Consider the following 5,852-nt stretch of genomic DNA (forward strand, 5'->3'; position numbering starts at 1 on the left):
CCCCCTCCCCTGGCCCGCCTGGCCTTGTCCCTCCCCGGGGCCGCTGCGTCTGGGCGCCGCCTTCTCTCCAGACCCCGCAGGGCACCGTGTCTCCATCCCCGGCCTGAACCTGGTGCCCTGTGCAGAGCGCACGGCCAGAGGACGGGGGACCCTTCGGGGAAACTGAATCGGGCCAAGGGTCGGACCTTCCAGACCCCCAGGTGCCCAAGCCCCTGCCTGTCCTTACTTCCACCCTCTCCCCACCCCGACTGTCCCCACATCCCGGCAGCCAGGCCTCTCCTCGAGACCTCAAGATCCCCCTTTTCCTCCAACATACAGCAGGGGGGGTGGGCACCCCTTTTTTCTCTGAGGGCAAGGTGTCCTCTTCTGCACCTCCCCCTGTCTCCCCCTCAGCGATGGCCCTGCTGTGCAGGTTTCTCTTGCAGGGGCACATCCTTCCTATTCACATCCAAGTCCTGTCCTCCCTCCCTCCGTGAGTACCCCACCTCCCAGCTACCAGCCACCCACCATACCACCACTCTCCTGCCCCAAATCCTCTGACCTCCCTGTTTATTGAGACCTAGCCCAAACTCTGGCTTTGATGGCCAGGACCTCAGCCTAGTTCCTCAAGCACCCTGTCCCCACCCCACTAAACTCTGACTCCTGCCACCACTGAGCATGCAGCCTGTAAGGGATGTAGCAGATGATGGCGGGAGTGTGCAGGGGCCAAAGTGCATGGGGGGTGGGGAGTTCAGCAGGGGCTGCGGTCACTCCTGCTGAGAGACCAGAGGAGTTGCCAGCCAACAAGCCCAGCCTAAGCCAGCCCTGAGCAGGCTGCAAAACCAACACGGAGGAGCACCAAGCCGCAACCTCTAGTGTCATCCTCACAATCAGCCTTTGCCCTGCCCAGCCCTGCCCCTCCAGGCCAGCCCTGGCTCCTACATGAGCCGCTGTCTCCACTCGTGGTGAGCTTCAGGACAGCTTCTGCACACTGGGCTCTGGCCACCCTGGCCTATGGGGCTCCATCCACCTCCACCCACCACCACCCTAAGGCCGGGTGCTGGCTATTCCCTCTGCCTGGGGTGCTCATCCCCCTGGCATCCCAAGGCTGGCCCCCTCATCTCTACCTCCAGGGTTAGCTCAACTATCCCTCCCCAGAGACGTCTTCTGGGACTGCCTATGTTGTAAGGCCTAAAATTTCAAGGGCCACCTAGACATCATTGAACCTTATGGGACCATGAAAGCCTAACGGTGCATTCTCCGGCTCTGGTCAGACATGCCCCCCACCCACCCAGTAGGAGAAGCTGCTCCCCACCTAGCTAGTTCCCCTAGCAGCCAGACCAGCTGCACCCTGCCTTGTCTTTAGCCAAACAGATTTCACGTCCTTATCAGCTGAGAAATGATTCAAGTAAGCCAAGCACACCCTCCTGCAGGAACCAGGGGCCACTGTACCCTTTTGTTACTAAAAAGCCTCCTCCCACAGCCCCCACTGGCTCACACTGCTCCTGAGTGCAACCTGTACATGTGGCATCCTCTTCCCCCAGGTTGTGAGTTTATGCAAGGAATGAGCTGTTGTCAATCATATCTGTCCAGGGTCAGGTGTTGTGTGTTTGGCCGTCTTGTACTATTTAGGGTAGGGGATCCCTCCTTCACCAATGGGGTGAATAGGAGGCAAGGAGAGCACTGCCATGCCCCCGTCATCCAGTTTAACCGTCTCCAGGGATGGGATCTTCTTGTCTCGTGCACACAAGCTTCCATCTGTCTCCACGGGGATGTGAGTGAGCCCTGTTTGCTGCAGGACCTGTGGCCCCCAGTTCAAAGTGGTCACTCAGCACACGGCAGAAAACTCACCACATGGAAGAGTCAGTTGATAATTTTCCAGGAATTATGTGAGTTGGGGTTTACCAGAGCCATTGCTAAAAATTAAATTATACAAACTTGCAATTAAACACATTATATTAAAAGCAAAGGTGTTGGAAGTATTCAAAATGCATTGCTTCCACATTTTACTGCATCTTGGTATTCTGTGCACTCTTGAGGTTGTTCGTGACTTTTGCACCTGATGGTGAAAATATAATGACGCACATCTCTTCCCAACTCTGCATTTAGTGACGTCATGCTGGTAGCTTGAAATTGGCCTAGAGCAGAGTACAGTCAACTCTGCTCTAATGCTTGTTTTGAAAATGCAAATTTGTTCCAACGTGATGGACATTAAGAAGGATTTAAGCATAATGCAGTTGACTGTTGTGTTTGCTTATGTGGGATTTTGTTTTCAAGAAACACTAGGTGAATTACAGAAAACTGTACCTGGCTGACCCGAGCCACACAGAATACAAAACCACACCTGTATGCCCTCCAACACCTATGACTCCCTCAGTGCCCCACTGTGCTAGGGGTCACCCCTCTCCCCATCTGAGATTATAATGACCCATCCAACTTCAGATGACCTCCTCCCAGCCCTTCATACAACTCACAGGCTGCCACCTTCCCACATGCATGGCCACAAATGTCTTTTCCAAGGTCAGTAGCGCATTTGCTGTAGTAGTCATGTAATTCTCAGCCACTTAAGTGCACAATGGTGCTAATGTTTTGAGTAGTTGCCTATCATTTTTTAGGTGTCACCAGTGAAATTCTGACTGCATCATGTCCCATGAAATCCCTGTGGTCTGATTGTGTGACTTTGTAGAGCATGGTCATTTTTAGGAAGGCACATATTGTGTCAGGACAGAACTGAATGCATCAGCCCCATAACACCATAGTGCGTGGTGTTAAATATTTCCTAGCATGCTGGCAATGAGCAGCATCACAGTCTGGGTGGAGGACTAGGAAGACAGTCCTATTGTCAAGGAGCATTTGTTGGCCTGTGTAGCCAGCATGCTGCTGGGCCTGCCAGGTGCCCAGAAGTTTGGACATGGTGGGGAGCTACAGATGTGCAGCCTCACTGCCCAGAGGAGCCAGGGTCTTATAGCACAGCCACCCTCTGGCAGGGCCCCAAGTACCAGAGGGAGAACAGATAGAGCCTATCCACAGGACATTTCATATCAATGGAATCACACACTGTGTGGCCTTTGGTGTCTGGCTTCTTTCATTCAGCATCATGTTTTTGAGGTTCATCCACGTTGTAGCATGTGTGAGTGCTTCATTCCTTTTCATGGGTGCATAGTATTCCACTGCATGGCTTACCAAATGTTGTTTATCCATTCATCTGTTGATGGACACTTGGGTTATTTCCACTTTTTGGGTATTGCAAGTAGGGTTGCTATAAATAATCATGTGCATGTTTTTGTTTGAGTCCCTGTTTTCAATTTAGGTCTCTACCTAGGAGTGAAATTGCTGGGTCATGTGCTAACTCTAGGTTTAGCTTTTTGAGGAATTTCCAAACTGTTTTCCACAGCAGCTGCGACATTTTACATCCCCACCAGCAATGTACAAGGACCCCAGTTTCTCCACATCCTCACCAAGGCTTGTTAGTGTTCAACTATTTTATTGTATCCATCCTAGTAGGTGTGTTGTTTTGATTCGCGTTTCCCTGATGGTTAACGATGTTGAGAATCTTTGCATGCAGAGGATGTGGATTTTATCTAACTAGCGAGGGACAGGGGAGGGGAGAGTTGCAGGCAGGAACATGACCATCTGGTTGTGTTTCTGTGAGACTCCCCCAGCTCTGGAAAGAGAAAAGACCTTAGAGAATCATTAGAGAGAGGAGAGAGGCCAACACAGCTTTGCAGCATTTTGCATCTCTCCAAACATGGGTTCCAATTCAGACCTGGAAGGAAGCAGCTCTGCGTGGTTGTAGGAAGCCAGGGCCTTTATTCCAGGGTTGCTCACCATCAGCACAGCTGACATTTGGGGCCAGATCAGTCTTGGCTGTGAGGGCGTCCTGTGCATTTTAGAGTGCTGAGCAGTGTCCCTGGCCTCCACCCACTAGATGCCAGTAGATCTCCCCCCAACACACAGTTGTGTCACCTAAAAACATCTCCAAACATTTACCAATATCCCCTGGGGGGGTAGAATCACACCCAGCTGAGAACCACTGGTTTAGGGGCTCCCAATCTTTCACTTTGCAAACAAAATGCTTGGTTTTTGCACACACCACCCCCTGCCCCACCCAAAGAAATCCATGTTTGGAGAGATGTTGTCACACACTTGAGTCCTGTTCAGTAATGATTCATGGCCCTTTTTTTCAAATTGACAAATAAAAATTGTGTGCATTGATGGTGTACAACATGATGTTTTCATATACAAGGGTACTTCCAAAAGCTCATGGAAAAATAGGATTGAAAGAATCTTGACATGAACTTTTGAAGTCCCCCTGCACATTGCTGAATGGCTAAATCAAGCTAATTAACGTGCTATTTACTTGTGGTGAGAACATTCAAAATCTACTCTCTTAGTGATTTCCAAGAACACAATACATCGTTAACTATAATCATCATCTTGTACAACAGATCTTTGAACTTATTTCTCCTGTTGAATTGAAATTTTGGGCCGGCCCGGTGGCGCACTGCTACAGTGCGCCGCTTGGGAGTGCGGTGGCGCTCCTGCCGAGGGTTCGGATCCCACGTACAGACCGGTTCCCGCTCACTGGCTGAGCGAGGTGTGGGCGCAACACCAAGGGTTGCGATTCCGTTGCCGGTCCCGGTCCGGTGCGGGCGTGACACTGAGGGTTGCGATCCGTTGCCGGACACGAAAAAAGACAAAGGGGAAAAAAATAAATAAATAAAAAAGAAATTTTGTATCCTTTGACCCACATCACCCCAGTCCTCCCCACCCTCAGCCCCTGCTAACCAGCCTGTCCTTTCTGCTTCTATGAGTTCAACTCTCAGATTTCACCTCTGAGTGAGATAGTGTGGTATTTGTTTTTCTGTGCCTGACATTTCACTTAACATATGTCCTCCAGGTTCATCCGTGTTGTCGCAAATGACAGAATTTCCTTCTTTTGGAGCTTCCAGATAGCTGAACACGTGTCGGTTCCTGGAGGGTGGCACACGCGAGGACGGCATGGAAACTCCGTGTCCCTTCCCCCACACCTCGCCCTGCGTGCCTCTTCATCTATATCCTTTGTAATATCCTTTATAATAAACCAGCAAACGTTAAAAAAAATTTTCCTTCTTTTTTATGGGTGATAGTATTCTGTCGCATGTATATACCACATTTCCTTTCTCCATTCAACTGCTGATGGAGACTTAGGCCGATTCCATATCTTGGCTATTGTGAATAGTGCCACCATGAACATGGTGGGGCAGATGTCTCTTCAACATCTGATTTCATATCCTTTGATATATGCCTCATGGCCTGTTTTGATTAGCTGTCAGTCTAACGGACTTCCCAGCCTCTGAAACGGTGGGCAATAAATTTCATTTTCTTACAAATTACCCAGTTCCACGTATTTTGTTATAAGCAACAGAAATGGACAAATACAGTATGTGAATTGAATCTCAATAAAGCTGTTTTTTTAAAAAGAGAGAAAAGAAGAAAAAGAAAGAAGAAAGGAAGGAAAAGAAAAAGTAATTATAAAGAAGCCCCAGGGAGGGCTCGCTGGCAGGAGCATGGCTGGCACCGAGAGCCCGGTGCTGACGGCCGCACCAGACCCCGCTCACCCTTCCTAGCAGCAACCTCAAGTCCAAGTGTGAGCTTTTGAATATGCTTTGGAAATGTGCATCTGGTGAGTCCAACCTGGCTCCAGGGCCTTGGGCTTGGAGCAGCTTCCCATCCTGGAGTGACAAGCTCGCTTGGCTCAGCAGGGAAGTAGGCTGAGATGCTTGGCATTGTATGAACCTGAACAGGCCGCAGGGAACAGTGCCGGTCTGTGCTGAGCGGGAGAGCTGGCTCGGAGCCAGAGGGTCCTACAGACCCCAGAGCCACTCAGAAGA

This window comes from Galeopterus variegatus, unplaced genomic scaffold (genome assembly GCF_000696425.1).
Source record: "Galeopterus variegatus unplaced genomic scaffold, G_variegatus-3.0.2 Scaffold1543, whole genome shotgun sequence".
In the NCBI taxonomy this organism is placed as follows: domain Eukaryota; kingdom Metazoa; phylum Chordata; class Mammalia; order Dermoptera; family Cynocephalidae; genus Galeopterus; species Galeopterus variegatus.